Below are 25,061 nucleotides of genomic sequence, written 5' to 3'. Positions count from 1 at the left end.
TCAAGCTAGATTTAGCTGTAGCCAGTGAAACCACATTTTTCCTGTTCAACCCTGACTACTGGGAGATTAAAAAAAAAAGGAAAAAAGTGTCTTTTTCATTTTTTAATAGGGAATGGACATATTAGAGGACTACCAAGATCTAACGTTCAAGTATTTCATGATTGGAATAAGCAGTACTAGGTCACCAAAACCATATTATGCTGTGGTGGGGGAGTAAAGAGAGTCTTTGCCACACTCTGTGTCTCTCATTATCATTTCTAGCCTGCTCAACACAGCCTGGAATTCCTAAGTAGTATTATACCAAGCCATGCTGCCTTTTGATCACTGTTTGGACTCTTGCTGTGTTTGCTGCCTGAGTGTGACTGATTTTGCAAGAAGGGATTTATCATTGCTGCCCTCTCACCCAGCACCACATGCACCACAGTCACTGTAGTCAGGCTTAAGCTGCGCAGAGATATACTTTGAATCTCAAGAGATTTGAGTAATGGATGTAACATCTCTGATGTCATATACGTGGAGGTTTTGTTCTTTTCCGAATTGCACTAGATTTGGAAAAAGCTGGAAAAAGAAAATGTCTGATCTAGTTGTGTCCTATTTCCATTGGAATTTTCAGTGTTCCATAGTATACATTGATCAGTATCTTTCAACCTATGCTCATATATTTAGCTTATGTATGAAAAATTTAAATGGGCTAAACCGCCCTCAAAAGAGAAAAGAAAAAAAGTCAGACTAGTCTCTTATTTTAATTACAGGTAAAGTGGCTTTTAAATTTTTTTTCCTAAAAATGTACCTGATACAGAATTCAATTCTGCAAAAATCCTGCTTAGAACAGCAGGATTTTCATATGTATGGGAATGTTAATTTATGGACTTTCATTGTGAAAATGTATTACTTGCATGCATACTGAAACTATAGTGCATTTGCAATGACCCATGAGGTAACATATTTATGCAGGAGTTGAAATATCCTTGCTATAAGTAAAATAATTGAGAACCCCGATGCTGAAAAAAGTCACTTTCATTTAATATCAGCTTGAAATGTAAAGGAACCTAGTTATTCAGTGGCAATATTGAGAAATTCTCAGACTTGAGCAATAGCTCAAGCACCTTCAGCTGTAGCTGGTCATACCAATATACAGAAAATTCACCCATCCAAATATGGTTTTAATGTACAAATCCATAAGCAGAAGCAGACACTTGGCTTGTATTCTTCACATGTATTCTTGTAAAATTCTGACCTAAATGATTTTACCAGTTTGACAGTTGTTAAATATTGTTATAGAGATCTGTATTTAGGAAAAGTTTTGCTTTTACTTAAGGTACTAAAAAGCAGTTTGATTTCAACTGTACAGTACTCTCAAAGCACTGATAATCCCAATTTGAGTTTACCCTGCTGGAGCATGTCACAGAATAGCTTATTCACCAGTATAGTGAATATAGTCTCTTCCACAGCAGACTCTTCATATTCCTAGCACCAAGACCCTGGTGAAACCACCAGGAGAGAAGCTGCTAAGGATGTTTGAGAGGACTCACTTTTGAAGGTTAGAGTTATTATGTGTATGGGAATATATTGGGAATATACCTAGAGGGGGAAGAAGGGGGCAGGCAGGAATCCAACATCAGTAAAGAAGAAAATACAGTCATCAGGGAAAGGTAATGTAGGTGAGAGATTTATAAGGACACACACACAAAAAAATAAAAAAAAAAAAACCACAACAAAAGAAAATGAAGATAAGGACAATTCAAGAATAGAAAACAGTTTCAACTGAGATGACAGGTGAGGCAGAGAATTTAGCCAATGATTAGAGAGAGTATGGAGACTTCATAGCAGCTTTCCAGTATCTGAAGTGGGCCTATAAGGATGCTGGGGAGGGACTTTTCTTTAGGTACTGTAGTGGTAGGACAAGGGTAATGGGTTTAAACTTAAACAGGGGAAGTTTAGATATAAGGAAGAAGTTCTTCACTGCGAGGGTGGTGAGGCACTGGAATGGGTTGCCCAAGAAAGCTTTGAATGCTCCATTCCCTGGCAGCATTCAAGACTATGTTGGATGGTGTCTTTAGTAACATGGTTTACTGCAAGGTGACCCTGCCCATGGTAGGGGGGTTGGAACTGGATGATTTTAAGGTCCTTTCCAACCCTAACTATCCCATGATTCTATGATTAGGGAGCCAAAGACAGAAGGACAAACTGGTTGTGCAAGGAAGTAGCAGTTTAAACCATTTTGTGTGTTAGGGGCTAGGTAACAAGTAATGCGGAAAAATAGTTGGTCGTCAATAATGATAATATAATTATTAATGCTCTTATTAATGTTTATTCTTCCCGCTATATATAGAATACATAACGCTAACCCTCTTACTCGTTTTTACTGGCCCTCAGAAATTATCAGAATTACAATGTCACTAAAATTGCTTATATTTTTAGATTAAAGCATTAAAATATATTTTCACCAGAGTTTATATATGATATAGACTTATATTTATTATGCTTCTCTGGCAAGTACTAGTTTAGCTCCTTCAGGAACAGATATGACCAGATGTATATTAAACTGAGTTAACTGAAATTGGGTATCTTCTTAGCAGAGATCATGTTGAGAATAGCAGTATGACTTCAGCTTGCTCTAATACACAAGGATGCAATTAAAGCCATTTGCTCATACACACACATGCACATATACATGCACATATGTGTACAGGTATATGTGTTTGTATAAACATATGTATATATCCATCATATTACATTAGGTCAAGGCATTTGTAATGCCCATTAGTTTACAAGTATAAATATTGTCTCAATGCAGAATAAAAAGAAAAAAAGAAACTACATTAAGATAACTACAATTAGACTGGGATATGATATTTTCTGTGTCCTCTGTGGGACCTCCTTAGAAAATATTTTGTTATTTCACTTTACAAAAAGGAAAGTTATCTCTTTGTTAGCTTAAGAGGTAATTCGAAATCTAATATCAGTACACCAGGTTTCTAAATATATGCATTTTTGTGTCTGAAGCCAATAATCTGATTTAGTAAAAGAGTAAATTTGCATAGATATGCAAACCAAGAATTATATGGGATGACAGCATTAAATTGATTTTATTTTTAAATCATTTATGTTCTGCTAAAGAGACATTAATTTGAAAAATGCAATCAGGTTTTTGGATGGAAGTATCCACACTTGGCATCTGATTTCTGCTATGAAATATTTACACTCAATTGCTATCTAAATATGCTTTATGGTGCATTTTATATACATTTCCAGTAACCTGTCTGATTGTATGGGCTACACCCATCACTATGGGGTGTGAATATTTAATGAGTTTCTAATCTCCACAAATCACTTGTCAAAGGAAAGATCTAGAAGGTAATCTTTTAACTCAAAATTTAGAGATTGTATTAGAAAAAAAACCACATAGAGATAAAATACAGAGCATATACTCAGAAACAGCAAAATATAAGGGAACATAGACAAATAACATCTCAAGTACAACTGAATATTTCATGTATTGCTTGGAAGACCTGTCTTGAAGACTTAAGCTCCAGAGGCAGCAATGTCCTTTAGTAAAACCATTTTGCCTCAGTCTGTATACAATTATAGCTTGTTGCTACTGATGTATCAGACACCACAGCTAACAACAAATCAGCAATGACTAGCTTTGCACATGACTTCTGGCACCAGAAACTGAAAATTTTAACTATAGGCATCAGGGATTGACTGGTGCCTCATCATGAGCTAGCTGGCTTGTTTATCAGCACTATGGGAAGAATATTGTTACAGCATCTGATGCTGTTTAGTCTAGAGACTGAGACCACAGGAAGACAATTACAGAATAAATTTTTGCATGTAGCATACAGTATAATTTGATGATTGGATTGGTCAGAAAGGAGACAAATCATATACAATCTAATTCATCAATGTCCCAACAAATAATCATATATTTTGTTTCTCAGAAATACAGACCTCTAGAATCTGACAGACATCATTAACTCTTTGAAATCAGTCAGGTCAGATCAAGTCAGATGGATAAGCAATAAAGGCTGTTTGAAGAACTGATAAATGCCAGAAGTTGGGTACCAAAAGATAGCTAAAAGAGGACTGCAAGAAATTCTCTTTGCTCTTTTGATCAATGGCAAAGTTAACAATACCATCTGACTGTAGTGTGTAGACTCAGAAGGATTAATTCCTCTGCTTAAAGAAATACAATCAGAAGCAGTACTAATATGTAGTTAGGTTGTCTTTATGAGGTCATAAATACAGATCATAATATTGTTGAATATCCTCACTGACTCACAATAGAACAAGGAAACTGCTCTACTAGATGTAGGGATCTACAAACAAAGCTGTGAAGAAAGATTCAATTTAAGAAATATCTTGTCATTAATTTATGTTGCTTCATGTCTTATTTTCTTCCTTCTCTTAAATCACAGAATTTTAAACAATGCAATATATGCTGATGCTTACTTTTCACTTGCAGACTCAATCTCTTTCCTCTCTTTCAACTTAGGAAGCAAATACTCCATGTGAACAGCTGCAGTTTTGGCTTTGCCAGAATTAAAACCTTTTTTTATTTAGCCCCCCAGAAACATTCATAGACTGTAAAATTATTTTAGAACTGAATGTAAGAACATATTTCAACCTGTGATACATTTTTTACTAAAACCCCGAATCTGAACAACCTTCTAAAACTTGTGGGTAACTTGAAATAGGAGTGTGAATTCAGATTTAAATTTTTTAAAGTGACCTTTTTGCTAAACCAGGCAGAATTAAAACCTCACATCAAACTGCTAAGCTCCTGACTTTGAGTTTCTGCAGCTTCCATCTAAATGTCATGGTTTGAGGCCATGTTTCCCTTTCATAATATAATATGAAGTAAATCTGATAACGCTAAATTATAACCCTTAGAGCTAACCTTCAGAATGGCAATACCTGTTTAAAGCTTGTTAAAAGCAAACTGCATAGTGACCATAGCAGTGATACTAAATGACTCTATAAAATATGTCCAGTAGGTCATAAACAGAAATTTGAAAAAAAAAAGACTCCATTATATTGATAAAAATGAAAGATAAAAAAGAAAGATATTTGTGTCCTCAGTTGTGTATGTTATGTAAAATTATTTCAGAAAGTATTAATCATGCTCACCTCTGATGCTCAAACAGCTCAGCACTGCCCTTGAAAGAGGTTTACTGCTTGTACTGTTTGTTTAAACACAATACTTTCAGTATCACTCAGACATTACTTCCAAGCTCTAAGATGATTTCTACAATACTTAGGTTACTGAAACACAAATATGGGAAGATTCAATATCTTTTCTGTGAAATTAAGCTTCTTTTTAGTAGGTCAAATTTTATACAGAATTTATCAATATAATACTAAAAGCATTGTAAAACTTTCACTGACTTCAAATTGGAACTATGTTAATCTTTGGAGTCAGGGGCCCAGACTCCTATAATGCTGAGAACACAGCCATAGTTTAACAAACACATAATACATGGTTCTTCCCACCCAGCATAAGCAAGGTAATTTAAAAATTAAATGTCTGAGGTATATTTAACCCCCTACATAAACTCATTCTGAAAAAAAAATTGCCTTTCTGTGAAAGAATGATAGTGCTGCATTAAAGAAATTAAATTTAGAATTCAATTTAAAAACTTTTTAAACCATATACTCAGTAGAATTAAAAGTACAAGGTATTTTAGGCTGCCTTTAAAGAGTGTACATAAAATACAGCTGAATGCCTCAGCCTAATTTGGGCTGCAGTCAATCATGATGAAGCTTAGAAATGGGTAGTGTGTCTCATCTTAGTCCGTTCGGGATAGGTTTATATCTGTTATTGGCACAGAGCCAATCAGGGCACACAATTCTTGTTCCGACTAAAGATACTCTTGGAAAATACTCTTGGAAACTGATATGAAATAGTAATTCTCAGCAGTGTGACAATAACACTAGATTAAGGAAGGTAAATGCAGGTGAGAAAGTGAAGTAGACAACTATGAACACTGAAGGATGGATTCAGGCTGCAAATTACAACTGGGCTTTATGGCCCTGGTGCTCTTAGCATGCTCCTGAAGATCATCCTAGTGAGAACGTGGCAATCTAACAGCTTCATGCCCACAGCACAGGCCACTGAGATACTCTGCATGCATGATGTGCCTGATACCAGCCTTCAGCTTCTACACTGACATCACTGCACCAGCACGTAAAGCCAATCAAATTAGTGAACTCTGAAGTACATGTAGGAGCACAAGCTTCTATGCAAGTGTCTGGAAAAATTTCCACTGCCAGTGACAAGACCATGATGATATCACCACAGGAAATTCAGCTCTAAACAGGTGGCTCAGAGCTGTATCAATTTGCCTATAGTAACATGAGAACACAATTACAAGAACACAATTACACTACTGGAGGCAAATATTAATTTTTGCTGTCTCAAAGCTACTCTGCATGTACATTATCAACACCAGAAACTGCACTGCCCTCCAGAGATTCTGCAACAGGTAATGAATTCAGGTGTGAATTGTGATGGAAAAGTATATCTAAAAAGCAGCTGCTCACATCCAAGCCCTGAACCTTGTCCCAGAGAAAATAGCTTTTGCATTAAGGCAGATGGCCATGGTAAAATCCTGTCAACCTGTAGAAGGCAAGTTCAACATTGTCAAGTCTATGATAAAATAATCCACTACTGTGGCTTAGCTGAGGACATGCAGATTGTCAGTGCTGCTTTTCAAATACACAGCTATCTATATCAGGTCTTTGCATGTAATAGCTAAATAGCGTTTCTTAGAAGAGGCCATGCTCCCTTTTATTTCCTGGAGATGACCTCTGTATGAACAGCTTGGCAGTGCTGTGTGAAGGTATCTGCATGTGATCAGAACTCTGATGCTTTTCATCCAAATCAACTCCTTGCCTGTGCTCTTGTCCATTGATAGCCATGGCATCAGTATCCTAACTGCTGCTACTCATACATTTAACTACTCACACATTTCACTACTCACCAGGTTCAAGCTAGTAGCTGTCTTCAGCTAAATGACCATCAAGAATGCTTTCAGGATCCTTTGCATGTTGAAATAAAAGTACTTCTTTAAATTAGAGACTGGAACACAAATCTATGACCTCAACAAATGCCAAAGAAGCAAAAGGATCTCCTTCAATTATCTCCAAAGATGTGTACTCAGGCTGCTGAATCTGCCCAGTTTCCACGAGCAGTAACAGGAAATGCATGCATATGTAAAGGAAAAATATTTTTCTTCTTTTTCTTTCCTGTGGATGCACAAGGCAAGTGTGTTACACTGCTTTTCCCCCCTCTGAGACAGAATAGATGTAAGAACTGAAAATATTTCTCTGAAATCTTTTTCTGTGTATTCTCATGGGTAACCCAAGGTTTTCTTCCTACACTTAGTAGTTGTTTTTACTCAGGTTAATATAATTGTTTCAGTATTAAAAACTTCTTAATTCTGCGAAATTATTGTATGTGGAGGCATAAGAATGCATGAAAAAAGAGGAAAGCTAGTGAAAGTAAAACAAAATAACATTTGTTATGATAGCAGTCCCCAGAATATTGGAACATGTGTTCACAGCTTTTCTTTCAAAACTTTACCAAATAGTAAGTAAGATCAATGCAAAAGTCTAACTTTCTTCTTTCCCAAGCCTTGTTCTTCAAAACCATATTTCAAGAAGTAGACTATCTGGGTTTTTTTTTTTAATGTTGGACAAGTTTTAGCATCAGCTTTGATATTTAGATTCAACTGAAAAGATAACAGTTTCACTGAATTACTTGACTTCTTTTTAACAAGGTCATTTTTGCAAACAACAAACAGCTATAAATCATCGAGTGTATCAGTTACATCTTATTCTTAAATACCTGTATGTGATCTTTGGATAGAGCATCCTGAATATATGAAAGTCTTCTGTGTCTCTAACAAGCTCGAACAATGACAATACCACCATTGCAACAGTGTATTTTTCTTAGCACCAGTGTTATCACATGGACCTACTTGGCCTTTATTCTGACAGAAAATAAAATATAATGTGGAAGTTGATCACTGAGCAGCTGTAAATGGAAAACAAATAACTAGCTCTGTTGCTGAATTGATTTATTTTTAAAGTAAACTCACTCTTCACCTTAGGTATTTATTATTTCAACAAAAAAAAATTAGATTTAATTTCTCTCAAATGCCTGGAAAGAATAGAACAGAACAGAACAGAACAGAACAGAACAGAACAGAATAGAACAGAACAGAACAGAACAGAACAGAACAGAACAGACTATTTTAGTTGGAAGAGACCTGTAACAGTCATCTAGCCTAACTGTCTGACCAATTCAGGGCTGACCAAAAGTTAAAGCTTGTTATTAAGGGCATTGCTCAAATGCCTCTCAAACACTGATCAGCTTGGGTCATTGACCATCTCTCTAGAAAGCCTGTTAAAATATTTTTAACTCTTTCTTGGTAAAGAAATGCTTTCTTATGTCCAGTTTGAACTTCCCTTAGTGCAGCTTTGAACCATTCTCACATGTCTTGTCACTAGATACTAGGGAGGAGATCAGCACATCACTCTTCACTTTCCATCATCAGGAAGCTGTAGAGAGCAATGAGGTCGGCATTCATAATACCTGGCATTTTCTCATCTCTACTCATCTTTGCGTGTTTGGCTTCTTACCTCAGGGGCAGTCAGCATTTTAGTCACAACATTGTTTTTTTTGAATTTTATTTTTGCATCATAGATTACTTAATACTTTTTCAGAATTGTGGAAAACGTAGATTTTTCTCTTTGCTTCTGCTCCAAATACTGAAGCAAAAATAAGATAGTCAGTTCCTCCAGTCATTTAGCATAATTCCATGAGGACTGGGGCCCCTTTTTGTAGGCAGTTAAAACTTTTCAAACTGCCAAAGTAACTCTGTCTGTCTTGGTGATTGATTCCATAGCTTACCATCTCAAAAATATTAAAAGATGCTCCTAAGTAAAATCAAGTGTCTCCCCAGTGCACATGTATACATACTTGAACTATACTTCAAAGTGTCTTTGTGCTGGTGCAAAGTTATCTTTCTGAGTTGAAGGCCTTCAATTCTAGGAAACAAGGAATGTTCATTTGAATATTTGGGTAGTCTAATAACCCAATAGATAGAATCTGACATGTACATATTAGGTAAAATAAACCAGTGGTGTGGTCTAGAAGGAAGGTAAAAGTATGCATTTAAAATAATAATACAAAAGAAAATTAAGAAATGAAAGAACAGAAAAGAGTCCCAAAAATCATAAAGATTAGATACTTGGAACTGTAAAAAAGTATATGGGAAGAAAAGTAAAAGGAGAAATAACTTGGCAAACAATTACAAAATAACATGTTTTTAAAAATTAATCTCAGCCAAAAGCAAATACTCAGTATAGACATTAGCTAGGTTAAAACTTGATTGATTGATTAATACGCTTCAATATGCAACTATAAATGGAAATCTTAGAAAATGAATATCCTACTGAGTTCTGTTAGGTTGAGTTCTTGACTGTATCCTATGCAATACTTTGATCAGTTCTGGAAGAAAACAACAAAAAAATTACTAAAGTTTGTGGACAACACAAACATTGTAAAAATGGAAGTCTTGAAAGGGATTAGAAGTGGGTAATGGGTAATCAGCTGAATATGAACTTCTATTTCAAAAGAAACAATGTATTCTTCTGCTGCATATATATAATAAAATCCTATATTGGATGAGAAAGACCATACTTCCTTTGTTCTTGGTAGCAATTGCCTAGTGATGCAATTTGTTCTGGTGCCCGCAGTTCCCAAACAATGTTGATAAATTGATGTATACATAAAACGTATGTGCAATGACTTAAGTATTGTGAAATAACCCTAATAGTAATTCTCTAAAGGAGCTCAAAGCTGTTTAGCTTGAGAAAAAGAGGACCAAGAGATGTATTAGTAGCTGCATTAAAAATGGGAAATTGATAAAAGAGAGCTATTTAGTCACATTGACAAATGGATCTAACCAATAGCTACAGGCAGAAAAAAAAAGTAATCTAGGCATATAAAAAACCACAATACATAATACTAACGGAGAGAGTAATCAGTCCAAGCATCACTGAACCAAGGATGTAGGAAGTTCTTCTTAACTGGATGTTTTTCAGTTGAAAACGAACATTTAAAAAAAAATATAAATTAATTCTGGGAAAGGCTATAGAACATCAGTTAGAGGACACTGATTGATCCCAGCATTTCTTTAGTAGCTTAAGAGAAATCTGCAACAAATAAGGTACTAAACAAGATAATTCTCCATACCTTCAGCAGTTACATGGAACTTCAGCAGTTGTTTTCCAAGAAATACAGAATTTAAATTAGCTGTGTAGCATCACTGACAATTAACTTTTGAGGACTTACTCTTTATTGAGTAGGGTTAAGAGAATATCTTGGATTCCTACCATTCAGGCAAGCCAAGTGTAGTTTTGCTATTATAGTGCACAAAGCCAATTTTTCTAATACTCAGTGCAGAAAATTCGCTAGAACTAGACCTAGGACAGAACAGTATCAGTAGATGGTGTTGACTTCTTTACATTGTCTACTGAAGCATTTAAATTATTTTCAACCTCAGGGGAACAAATGAGGAATATGAGAGGAAAAGCCTATGCTGAAAATAGATTTCTACAAAGGGTTTATTTTCTTGTCTATGGTGCTCACTGTCTCACCTTTGGGCTCATGTTCTTTACAGTTTCCCAGTATTCCTAGATCTCAGGTACTCCATAATTCATAAGGATCACTAGAGAAATGAAAAAGTTGTGACTCAATTTCTGTAATTTTCTCTAACATGTAAAAACAAAAGGAAGTTTCACATTTTTCTATTTAACAGGTAGTAATATGCCGCGGAAAGGACTCAGTCAGAGATCAATGTGATCAGACAAAAAGCCATTTATTGCAAAGCATTAACTCCTTATATACTATTGCTTACACACACCTAAAGCAATTTGGCATATCATGATTGGATACTTGTCTTGAAGACCCTTAGTGACTAACATATAATTGGTTAAGCACAGGTGTGAGAACTTGACCTCGAACGCTTGCCAACAGTCCACAGTTCTCATCACTCAGTGAATTCCAGCTTCTTCTTATCTTGCTTGCTTAGGCTTCCTCAGGCCTCCCATGGCCTTGCTGTATCCCTCGGAGTTATTCAGAGCTCATGTACCAAATATTCATTTTCCTGTGAGAACACTGTCTCCACAGTAATATTCTTCAAATCAGTTTGAAACTGTTCAATCATTGACTGCAAAGAAATAAATACTAGGAGCCAGCATTTGGTTCAGTTAGCAGAATTACTTCTGTGCTAAGAAATGTCATCTCTCACGGAAATATGCTTGAACATCGCTCTAAGAAGATAATATGATATTTTCTTTCTTATGAAGGTGACATAAAATTACCAAAAATGTTACTGAGTAATTGAATATGGTCAACATCATGACTTGCCTTAAACCAACTTCATCAACACGAAGAGTGTGCACATACGAAGCACTGCATACGTATTATTTTAAAAGTACAGAAGCAGCTAATTGCTGATCCACAGTAGTCTGATCTTCAAATCCAATCTCTTTCCTTATTATTCCTTTCAGTGTATAAGTGGATAGTGGTTATACTTCCAGAGCTGAAAATACAAACTTTTCTTTTTGTTTAATCTATGAGACCAAAATGATAACTTAAGATTCAATGCACCTTTAGAAAGTGTCATAACACCTATTAAAAACCTTACTGCTGAGGCTGAACAGTTTCTACTGGAAAAAGGTCAAGCAAATGTGTTCCTTTGTGTGGAAAATGTTTCATCGTGCTCTCTGGGACCATTCTATTCCTTCAAAACCTTATGTTTAGTATAGTTATGGCCCCAGACTGGCAAACTGGAAGTTTTTCCAACTGGGCCTTCGTAGAAAGTATATGATAGTTGCCAGGCAATAAAAATCCTATTGAAACAAAGACTTTTGTTTGGGGAATTTTCAGTAACACTGTGTGTTTTGTGTAAGTAAAACAAAGGGACACTTATATACCTAAATACAAAAAATAAATGTGTGTGTCTGTGCATACTACAATAACAACTCAAAAGGCCAAATTCAGCAACATCCTTAATGACATGCTTAACTTCAGTCAAAAGTGAGGATAATGACACTAACAGGATACTTATAGATTTTCACAGACTTTGATGAGTCATGACTAAAGAGATTTTCAACCTTCCTTCTGACAATTCCTTTCCTTCTATTCATTTTAAGTAGTCTCACTGTTCCACCTAACAAAGTGTCTTTGGGTTTATCTTCTACTTTATACCTAAAGCAATTATTTAAATCCCCAAAATACAGGAGTCCAGCAAGTCAACATTGCTATATTATGTTAAACATAGATGAAGTGACTTTGTGAAGCAAATAATTGTCCTCTTATACACCCAACTTAATTTTTAAAACCCATAAGTAATAATGTGACACAGAGCTGGCTGCAATCCACTGAATCTTGAAATCATTTAGGTTGGAAAAGGCCTTTCAGTTCATCAAGTCCAATCGCTAACCTAACCCTGCCAATTCCACTGCTAAACCATGTCCCTGAGCATGATATCTACACATCTTAAACTCCTGTAGGATGGTGACTCAACCAGTTCACCGGGCAGCCTATTCCAGTGCTCAACAACTCTTCTGGTGTAGAATTTTTTCCTGTAAGCCTTGTTAAGTCTGTAGTGATGCATGGTTGTTGTGGCCCAAGTGCATGACCCAGCACTTTGCCTTATCGAACCTCATACATTTGGTCTCGGCCCATTAATCCAGACTGTCCAGATCACTCTGTAGAGCTTTCTGCTCCAGCAGAGCAACACTCCCACCCAACTTGCTGTCATCTACAAACTTACTGCGAGTGCACTTGATCACCTCGTCCAGATCATTGATAAAGATATTAAAAAGAAATTGCCCCAGTATTGGGCCCTGGGGAACACTATTTGTGCTGAGCTGCTAACTGGGTTTAACTCCATTCACTACCACTCTTTGGGCTCAGACATTCAACCAAGTTTTTACCCAGTGAAGAGTATACCTGTCCAAGCCATGAGGAGCCAGCTTCTCCAGGAGGATGCTGCAGCAAATGGTGTCAAAGGCTTTGCTAAAGTCTAGGTAGACAATGCCCCCTCATCCACTAAGCTTGTCAACTTGTCACTGAAGAAGATCGAGTTAGTCAAGCAAGACTTGCTTTTCATAAACCCACGTTGACTGGTTGTCCTATATGTGCCAAGTGATGGCATTCAGTATGATCTGCTCCATAATCTTCCCTGGCAACAAGGTCAGACTGTGCTGTAAGCCCCTGGATCTTCCTTCCAGCCCTTCTTGCAGATGGACATCACATTTGCTAACTTCAGGTCACCTGGGACCTCCCCTGTTAATCAGGACTGCTTATAAATGATGGAAAGTGGCCTAATGAACACTCCTGCCAGCTCCTTGAGTACAGTTCTGTGGATCTCATCAGTAGGAATTAAGAAGTTTTATATCAAGAAGCTGTGAATAAATAAACTAAGATAATTTGCTGACAAATCAGATTATTTTCCTGCATTTTGTCAAATGCTATACAATATCTTATACTGCCTGATATAAAATATGGCACTGCCATCTGCAGCTCTGGCAGACACACTTTACTGGTATTTAAACGAATTATTATTTCTCATTCATTGTAGTAATACTGACTTGTATTTGGGAGTTATGACCTCATATAGCACTTGATTTAAAGCAGTTTTGAAAATTATACTGTATCGGCTGTCAGGGTTCTCCAGAAAAAGTATTGTTCTCCTGCTACCTCATTTCTTCTTTTTCTGCTCTCTCTGAAACAGTCGTACTGGGGGAATATCATATTAAGGTCATTCTTATGACTCATGTATTGTCGTGTTCAAGAAAGTTTCCTGCAGATGCAAGCCCCATGTGATGTAGATGATGTGGAGATATTCTAGTCTGCAAGTAAATGAAGCTTGTTTTCCATTGTATCCAGGCACTGAGAATATACCACTTGATAATACAAAAAATATCAGAAAAAGTCAGAGCAATTATTCAAAACCCAGAAGTTAGATGTGCATGCTAACATTTCAGAGAACTGGGGCTCAAGAACAGGAGAGGTTGTTGTTCTTAACTTCAAAATGAAACCTCAGATTTTAAAAAAAAAAATAATATTCAAACACATTTTGTGTTTCCTTTTAACACGTTTGTACTGATAGCAACTTACTGTCCTCCTCTTTCACTTTACCCTCATTCAATCGTGGTTCTAAATATAGGATGCTATAGTCATAGATTACTTCAGGAAGTCATCATTAACTTTTTTATATTTACAGTAATTATGCCATTTGCATCAGGAGAATGACTTTTGCTTCCTGCAAATACTTACCACAGAATTCCTGGCAGCAGGTTTGTGCGCAGCCAGGCTTCATCACCCACTGGCCTTCAGTGGTTTGCATACTTAATCTGAGACGGCATAAAATCATAGAAAAGCTGATTGGAAGAAACATCTTCAGATCTTCAAACCCAGCCTTCGCACTCAAGGTAGGACTATTGCAACAAGAACAGGTCATTCCTGTTTTATCTATCTGAGCATCAAAAACTTCCAAAGATAAAAGATCTACAACTTCCTTGGTCAACTTGCATTTGACCCTCTTGTTAAAAAATGGCATTATTCTTAATGCCAAAATTGAACCTCCCAAGCCAAAATTAATAATCTGTACTTCATTTTCCGATTTAAAATTACACTTCAGGAAGGTCAGGTAAGTAACAGTGAATGTGCAAATGATATGGAGAATAGATCAAACAGTGCTAGCAAGGCCTGAAAATTTATCCTTTACAGGGAAGATTCAGAAAAGAGAAAATAAGTTATTAGACAAAGTAAAATGATAAGAGAAATGAGAAAGAAACCAAACCAACCCAAACCCCACAAAAATCAAATAAAAAAAATCATGTAAAAGAGAAAATATCAATGAGAAGACCAGTGGTCAGGAAGGCAAATAGAATTAAAACAAGTTTAAAAGATGTATTAAACATTCAAAACAAAAAGTACCAATATGAAAAAAGCAAACAAAATGAACAATGATCAATTTGATAACTAACCTAAGTATGTAGTCTTTGGGTTTACACCAAAGATGAAGTTTTCCCCAAGCAATTGAAAGCAGAACAGAATAAAATATCAGACATCTGATCCAGTAATTATAAAATAAAAAAAAATATTGATATTATTGTGGAGAAGAAATAGAACACTATCTTCTGTAGTCCACAAGTGGTGAGACAAAAAATCTAATGGAAGTTCATTAAATTTGCAGTTGGATTGGCATATGATTTTAGGTGATTTACAAAATTTTCTGAACCTCATTTTTCTCAACAGTAGCATAGTCACCCTTGATGAAATGTTTTACAAATACAGAAAAAAACAACTCTTTGCATAGATTCTATCTGTTATTTATACATACCCTCAGAAATTCGAAATAGGCAGCAGAAAAAAAGAAAATGGGAGAGAGGGAGACAAAAAGAGAGAAATCCTCACAGTGAAGAAAAAAATCAGAATAGATTGATTTGTGAGACTAAAAGCTAAAGCAGAACATCAACACAGGCTCCTATGGCATTTACAACAGGGCATCATACAATCCATGTTATTTTTAAATTGTAGTCCTCAGATAATGAACTCAGAAAGAAGTAAGTGCATTGAAGAATGGAGGTTATTGAAAAGCCAGGAGCAAAGACATTTGCAGTGACTGAAATGGCTCATAGAAGAAGCAAATGCCCAGGAGACACCCTAGTTACATTTTGAGCTAATAAAAGCCAACTGACTTCCATTTTGGATATTTTGCTTTTAATACTTCTGGTTTACACTACATTTTAAGGGACTGTTTTGATTTGGGAGATGCCTTGCTATTTAATTGATTTTATTTAGGTACTCTGTCTCTCTAAACTAGTATGTGTGTTGCAGTTTCTGAAAAGATGTGGAGAAGGAGAGAGCATTTGCTCCATTAAGGGTATCTGGTCAAAGACCTTTTCAGTGTAAAATGAGATAATAAATAGTGGGAAGCAACAAAACCGAAACCGAAACCAAAACCAAGGAAGAAACCTGACCAAAAATTTTAAGTGAGAAAGCAATAAGAAGCAAACCTGGTCAGTCATGCTAATTTGCATAAGGATACATGTAATGTGAGAATATTGGTTTCAGTAAAACTATTTGCTTAAGGAACTTGTCAAAATGAGTCAGAAAGGAAAAGGGGAAGGCAATGGACAAAATATACGCACAAATTTGGCAGACAAACATAGCCGGCAAAATGAATAGAAATAAATCTCAGTGTTCACACTAATTAATGGTCTATCAAGAAACTGCAGGTAAGCACATACCTTATAACTGATAAGGGTACAGATGTGGAGGGTCTTAAATATCAAGGTAGGGGCACAGTGAAACTCTGTGAACTGATGAAGAAATATGAAGGGGAACGGGTCAGGTAGGAATAATGGGTGAAGAGGCAGAAAGGGATATAAAAAAGGCTGGCCACATGTAAATTGGGGCCAGTTAGTACCTGTGGCTGACTGTGCCCTGCACCTAGCAGTCTGTGCTACCTTCATATTGAATACTTTCTTGTCTATCTCTCTGTGTAATCTCACCCTCTATCCTGCCTGCTACTGGGGGGACCAGATAGTAGCGGAGCAATTGGAGTCAGAGCAGGTGTGTAGGCTCCCCTAGCCTGTGGTGTCAGACTCTGGAGTGGAGATCTGGGTAGCCAGCCATGCTCATGTCATCTGTGTGTGCATGTGTCTGGGACATGTGCTCAGCTTCACTACTGGCTGAATCTGAAGCAGCAGGCCATCCACCACCATGGGATGGAGACCACAGGTCCCCAGATGCCATGGATTGGGGTCCAGCAGCTTGGCAGGACAGATCTCCAGGCTTAGAGTTGTTGAAGGCAGTGGTCACTCTTAACATACCTTACAATTTGTGTGATTGCTTCCATCTACCTATGTTTTGTTTTAGCAGAATTAAATGCATCACCTTTTACATTCTTCAATTTTATTTTCAGAAATATATTTTTATTATAAAAACCTTATTTTGCTATGGCTTTGTGCAAGGACCAGAGAGAGGTGGTGAATGGAAGCTGCTCAGGGTGAGAGAATGTCATCTATGTCACACTCCCTGTATGTGCTGCAGTCACTCAGTGATAAGAAGAAAATGGTTATCCTGACTATATTAAAGGTGTGAATGATACTTGCATATTGGGACAAAAAAAAAACAAACCCAAGCAAACAAGCAAACTTACTGTGAGTATGGCATAGCTAGAGTGAATTTGTTAAAAATTGTGAAAAGTAGTTATTGTTGGATAACAGCTGAATGTAAATACAAACAGCAAATGCATGCAGTAGTTCATAACATGGAGGACGTTTTAGATCTGTAAGGCTGTGTCACCAGGGGAGGCAAACACAACCTGAAGACTTGGTATTTGCCCAGTGTACAGCTTTTGATTCTGCAGTCAGGAGTGGGAGGGATGAGCAAACCATGGCTTTTATTGACATAACTGGGGTTAATATTTTTGTTCTGTGGGTTTGCTTCTGCACTACTTGGTAGTAATAGTAGTACAGTTGTAGTGGGGACACTGCATGTTAGCACTCACGACTGATAAATTTATCTTTTGTGTGACCAAAGAGGCAATTTTCAGCTAGTTTCTGAAAATAAACAGTTTTGAAACCCTGAACAGAGTAGGTGCCTTCATTTTGCTACTTGAATAGTAATTACATATCTTGTGAAGTGCGACTGATAAAATTAAGGAATCCTGCTGTTTGGGAGTAAAGGCAGTTAGAGGAGCAAAGACTTAGAGGCACTGTTCAAAAGTTGTTTATTTTGGATGAAAGAAGGGGGTACATTGCTCTGTTCAAAGTTACCTAGCATATAGACTCGATGTCCAAACTCTACTGGTGTTTGAAAATTCAGGGCCCAGACATAAACTTCTAACCTTGCAAGCAGAGTTGAGGATAGAGACTTCTGTGGTCAACTTAACATGAAGTGTAAATATTATATTTTCAAGCGTCATTTTTTAGATTAGTATCTGCAACCTCCTGAAAGTAGGACTAAATGCACGGTTGCACTAGAAAGTTAAAAAACCCTCACCTCTAACTTAAAACTTTAAGACTTAAAACACATAGCTGCTTTTTCTTCAAATCCCTTACTACTTTTGCATATGCCTTTTTAAATCATATTCTGCAATACATTAACTTGGAATCTTGTTTGACAGTGTTAAATATGCATTCATCCACTGATTTCCTGAGATGCATATTTAACTGACACGTACCTCAGCAGAGAAGATTTTTTTAAAATCCTTAAATCATAGCCAAATCACAGTTGATCTCAACCAGGCTGATAAAATGAACATGTCCTGCAGAGCTTAGCCCTGACTTAGTACAGCAATTAAACGCATTCTTCACTTACTGTCATGTCTTCTCAACTGTAAACTTCAAAATGTATTACTTTAATAAGCCTTTTTTTAAAAAAAGAAAACACAAGACATCACCTCTTCTATGTTTTCTATTTGAAATCCTCTCAATGAAATTCCTCTATACGATCTGTCAAACTATCTTTTATTTTGACTGGACTTTTTTCTTAGTTGTTTTGTATACAGAATATCAAGATATGATGTTCAAGACAAACATCCAAATCCAGAGTCTTCAAGATGATTTTAGGTTAGGCACATTAATTTTCCTGTCTCTAACAATTATCGTTGATTTAACAGTAATGTATGTCATGTCCTCACCTGGAAGGTGGTAAATTAAGTACATAAATTTAGCAGTCAAATTTTACCTTTAGTCTTCAAATAGTTGAAATTAGTGTATTGACCATGAAAGGTGGGACAGACTGTTTACAATTAGGACCTAACTTCAGACAATGGATTTACTATAACTTTCCTAAAACTAGTGGGAGAGATGTCAAGGGTTTAAGAAGAAATTGAAACAGACCTCACAAAAATTAATTCCATCTGCATTTAAATCAAGGTGGGAACTTGGATTTAGAATTCTAGGTGACATGTAAGGATTGAGTAGCTAAAGACTAACACCAAATACTGCTTTTAATATAATTCTTGCCTAAATCACTACAAATATTTGCTGCATCAGGCCATCTGAGCACATGGGATGTTTACAGATTGGTTTACATTTCCAAGACAAGGAGAAACTAAGGAAAAAAAATAATTTACAATGAAAAGTTTACCGAAAGCCATAAACAGAAAAAGAAAATCTGTTTTCCATCAAAGGCAAACATATGTAGAGAAAAAAACAACTCAAGCATATTTGAGACTCTGATCACACTTACAATGATGGCTAGACATAAAGTAATTACTGAGCAGCTCCAAATTTCAGCACCTGTTTGCTTTTAGAGTTCAGGGGGATATTTATTTACTTTAAAAATCCCTTCTGAAAAGCTAGAAAGCAGAACAAGAAGCTGCTTGAAAACAGCCAATAAAAAGAGACTGAAGGAGAAAAATCTATATTAAATCCAGTCTCTGGTAATTGGTACCTTACTTATGTTTGCCATTTCTTTGTGCCTAAATCCTCCTGTCCCTTGCAAACTTCTCAGTACTTAGGGTGATATAGGTCTTTCTCTTCAACGCAAGATGCATTTGTAGAAGAAAGGTGTACATAAAATATTTGGGGTTTTTTTTGTGGTATTTTGTAGGAATTTACATACACCTAAGCTTCCATGAGACTGATGGAGAGCTTAGCAATAGTTTTGTGTTTAAATCATTACTCTGAGATGTAATAGACTTGAGTTTAACTCCAAATGTACTACTGCCAAATTGTGTACTCAAGAAAAAACAGTAATGCATTGATCTTACAGTAGGTCCTGTTTGCTAAACACCTACAGCTGAATTCAGTAGAAGTTTGCACAGGAGCAAAATTTGTTTTCCAGTAGGTTTTCTGCTCAAAGCATCCTCTTGCAAGGTCTGTCACATACCAAGGGAGACTGCTTCTCCTGTGTATTTTATCTTCTTCAGTTATCCAAGGTACACATTTTTTAAGCCAGGAAAACAGCCTCTTAATTTTCTTGTGAGGTGCCTCTCATAACAGGGACCTCATTTTAAGATGATGTCTCTTGACATTGTTGAAATATAAGGAAAAGGATGTTGACATGTAAGTGATGGATTAAAAGAATACCCCCAGCCCCAATGATCCTGGTTTTGGTTTTTGCTTTGTTGTTTGTTTTTTGTTTGTTTGTTTTGGTTTTTTTTGGGGGGTGTATTTCTGGTTTGTGTTTTGTTTGTTTGTTTTTGTGGGGTTTAGTGTTGTTATTTTTTTTTGTTGATACTTGAAAACAGAAAAATTGGGTATTGGAAGCAATAGGCTGAGCCTGATTTGAAATCAGCTGGGACTGGGACAGACTATAACTTACTCAAGCTGTTAATATGAAATGCCTACAAATTTGCCTGATAATCCTTGGCAGTGTTCAAGGATAGGTTGGACAGAGCCTTGGGCAACATAGTCCAGGGTGAGGAGTTCCTGTCCATGGCAGGGTGGTTGGAACTGGATGATCTGAAGGCCCTTTCCAACCCAAACCATTCTATGATTCTATAATCTCATTTTATCCTCTGGTAGGCTTCCTCATCTGAGTTTGGTTTTAGAGGTAAAAATGCAAATTACAATAAATCTGGCTCCTGTAATCCCTGCCTAACACAAAGATATTGCAGTTCATTTTAAATATAACTCCTCAAGTAAAAGCTTCATCCAATTAAATATAAGCTTAACTAGATCCTTGAAGTCTTCCAATTCAAAATAAAAAAAAAACAGCCCTCTTAAAAGGTTTATGTTTAAATGGTAAGAACTGCATTCTCAGATTTGGAATATTTTAATTCTATTCTTAAATCTTATGTTGGTATCTACAGTAATTAGTGGGGTTTTCATCTTAACAACACATTTCTGCAGCTGCAGTTGAATAAAAAGCCTGAAATCCTGTGTTTATGAAAATACATGGAACAAATCTGCCTATTAGGCCCATGGAGATAAGCTTCACTTGGAGTTGGTAGCAATTCTGTTTTTTCTTATGGGACATAAATTCTCCTGTATTAATATGAGCTGACTCACATTGGTTCAGTGATGGGCACAACAAAGCAGCCTACTTGATTTAGCAATCACAAATCAAAATAAAAACAAAACAACATGAACAAGAGGAGAAATGCTTGTTCCAGGATGCCCAATAAGATCAAGATTAATGAAGTTAGTGCTTGAAAATGTTTTAAATGCATTACTGTTGCTCTTTTGACAGATATTACTTATTATTCAAATTAGTCTCAGAGATGTATACTATAGAGAATATAATCATAGTATATAGATGAAAGAATGACAAGCACACTGTATGTTTTACCTGGTATATTCAAAGATGCACATACACTCATTCAGTTTATGATTTTATCTCCCCAGTTACCTATACATCTAGAAAACCTTTCACATTAGGATCAAAACGGTATTATAAATATTAATGTTTATGTAATTATGGAGTTAATTTTTCCTTCCCACTTTTTCCTTTCCTACACCTTTGTAGTAGAAAAAGGTTTCTTTATGTGCTCCTAGTTATTGTTTTTCTTTTTTCTACTTCGTTCTACTGATGAGAACAGATCACAGGTCTAAGAATTTGGGTCTATAGATATATCAAGTAAACAGGGAAGGCAGGACATGGAAACCAAAGCTACATTAAAATTAAAATATGGTTGTCTTTTTCAAACACTCTCTCTCTAAACACAGTAGGACATGGGAAGCTAGAGAAATATTCATGAGAGGTCTAACAGAAGAGAAACTAACAGTCTTGAATCCAAAGGCCTTTGTCACTTAATAAAAAAAAAAAAAAAACAAAATTAATTTGCCTTTATCAGATGAAGACAAAATACAGTGGAGACAGATTTACATTTTGGGAAAAGTATAAGGACTTTTAAAGATCACAAAAAAATTGTTGATGTGTCAGTTAAAATAACTATTGTAGCCTTAATGAAATATTAGGGACAGTTCTCTGCAATAGAAAATGTTCAAGACTAGCTTCAGTGTACCTCAGCATACATGAGGAAGTGTTGCTCTATCAAGCTGTGATTTTACACTGACATTAAAACAGAAGAGTTTAACAGAAAGCTTAAGAATCCAATTCTGCCTGTAAAGAAGGATACATTAAAAGAATTATGGGACTGTGAGAGACTGATATGAAATCAGACTCCACTGTCCATTGTCTCTAAGATTGTTCTGAGAAGCTGAGATGGGAACCTACCTATCTTTTATCTCAGAGATGGGAGGGAGGAATTGAGATAAGATTCCAATATCCATTACCTGGGAGAGGAGTATGAGGAGCTGAACTGGGACTCCACCATTCATTGCCTGAGGAATGAGTGGGAAAGAGCTAAGACTCTTCTGTCCATTATCTTGAGGGCTGACGTGAGGTTTTATCCCAAGAATTGCTGCAGACGCATGTGTGTGCAGACACATGCAGCCGGCTGTAAGACCAGGGAAACTGGTCTACCAGGAACGTATAATATGACGTGAAGAGCAGAGCCACTCCCCCCAACTCTTTACGAAAGGGGAAAAGGTAACCACCAAGAGACACATCACCGGGAGCCATTGCCATGGGGATGACTCCAGAAGAACACCTCCATGAGGACTCTCTCCACAGATGACTACTTACAGACCCTGAGAGACACCCTCCATGAGACATGACCATGAGGACAACTCCATGAGACACACTGCACAGGGTAACTTTCAGGGGACTCCAGAAGGACACCTCCATGAGGACACCCGCTGTTGATGGACTTTTGGGGGGCACTCTGCTCTGATATTGAGAGACTATGAACTCTGAAGAACTCCCACCACCAATGATGATGACTAGAGATTCCCAGGACCCAGCTGGATCCATCGTAGTGACTATGTATCTCTCTCTGCATCCCGAATTCTTACTTCATTTTCTACCTTTTTTCCAATCTGTCCTATCACTATCTCCTTTTTTATAATAATTTTCCTTTTTAAAAATAACTGTCTTTCTGTAATTTGTAATATACAAACAATCCAATTATGGTACTTTACCTTGTTTGTGTCTTAATTTCACTCTTGGGATCATAAACTGAAACAGGGTCCAGCACTGGGGTTTTTCTTCAATCAGACCCTGACAGAGACCAAAATAGGATAAATTAAATTTAGTTACTGGAAAGTGTCAAAAAAAAAAAAGACCCAAAAGAACTAATGTTGTGCTTTATCCTTGCTGCAAAAAAGTAAGGTAGGTATGTTTGATATGTAGAAAACTTTCTCTGCTTAGAGGAGAATAACACAAAGTCCTTGGTTAGGACAGGAAAAAAAGAACAGGAAGGGGAAAAGGAAGGTCAAATGAAAGAGGAAAGAGAAGGCAAAGCAATGCAAGAGAATGAGTAGATATGTTCATAGATGTGATGACTAAATTTGTTTTCTTCAGCTTGGAGCATGTTTGGTTTTTTTTTTTTTTTGGCTTTTAATAAGGTAAGACAATGCTCTTAAAAATTTTTACTAGTTAGTAAAGGTTTTCCTGTTTTGCTGGCACAACTGCCTTGCTGTATATATATGTTTTCAAATTAGTTAAGTGTGCATCTGGTGCACACCAAACTCTAAAAAATTATCATGTTGGAATAGGAACACAAGACATTCTTTTGGTATAATTTTCCTCATGTTTCCATGTATAAATGACAGTAGGATATTTAAGGTAACATTTTTTAAAACAACAAAGAGAAAGATTCAGAGAAAAACTTAGGCACTAAATATGACCCAAGGGTCTGAAATGCCCCAAATTCAAAAATTCCCCTAATTCAAAAGAAGACAGAAATTAACCTGATAGTTTATTGAAAGATGCTGTACACATGCTGTACAATAAAGTTCTTTAAGAGTTCAGATGAAAGATTTGAAAGCAAATCCAGTATTATTATGGAGTTTTAATCTGAAAGGAAAAACTAGAAAACATTAGTAGTCTATAGGTATAAGGAATACGCATCTCTGACTAGAGTACTTTGAAAAAAACTTGACATATTCCAAACAGCTGAGCTGGATGCAGAACTCCTTGTTTGAAAAGAAAATAATACAAGTTTCAGTTGGATATACAATTTGACTCGTACAATATGAAGGAACACTAAAACATGCTCTGGTTATCATAGTTATAAACCTAGAGTGGCACAGAACAATACAGCTTCAGGAAAGCACCAGTTCAGAAAAGGACTAAGTTCAATGTTAGACAAGGAAGGTTATCTAAGTAAATAGTGCATATCTCCAGTCAAGGAGACAGCAACACCTCTCTGGATGACCTATTGCAATGTGACATTTTTTTTTCCCTAATATCTAATATCTAATAATACTCCTACAGTCATGACCATACTAAATATATTCTTCAAAAAGACATATGTGATGTCTTGATTTGTGTAACATTCATTTTCAAAGATGTTTCTAGAAATTCAACACAGATGATTCCTATACACCTCTTCAATACTATAGAATAATTTAAAAACTGAACTTAAGTTAGGATTTTGCAGGTCAATATAGTTGATTTTTACTTCTTGAATGTTAAGTGTTGGAAGATAACTTGACAAGATGCAAGATAACAGGGGTTGAACCTTTCTTTGTATTTATCATACCTACTCAAATCCTGTACATCTCATTTAAAGCAGTATTGTTCAGCTGTCTGGAAAAATTTTATAAGAAAAGTCTAAAAATTAATTTAAAACAAACAAACGAACAAAAAAATACCCTGTAGCTAATCTTTACAAAAATCTGCTTCTCTTACAGTACTGTATGTTAAGAACTACAGGATAATCAATTCTGATTGTATATCAGGATTTAAAAAACTTGTGATATATGGGTCCTTCATTGAAGAGATATGGACTGGCAGTTTTCCCAGCAGACAAAAGTAAACGATGACGGGTGGTCTGTCAAGAAATCGCATTACATTAGCAGAATGAGAAATGATTGCAAACACAGAAATCTAATAACCAGAGAAAGAAATTATCAGCCATTGGAACAAGCTTGGCTCCCTGCCAAGGTTTACATAACTTCAAACAAATTATCTTACAAAGGAGGTTGAATTTACAGATACATTT

This window comes from Melopsittacus undulatus, chromosome 3, assembly GCF_012275295.1.
Source record: "Melopsittacus undulatus isolate bMelUnd1 chromosome 3, bMelUnd1.mat.Z, whole genome shotgun sequence".
NCBI lineage: Eukaryota > Metazoa > Chordata > Aves > Psittaciformes > Psittaculidae > Melopsittacus > Melopsittacus undulatus.
Note: the sequence above shows the minus strand (reverse complement) of the source record.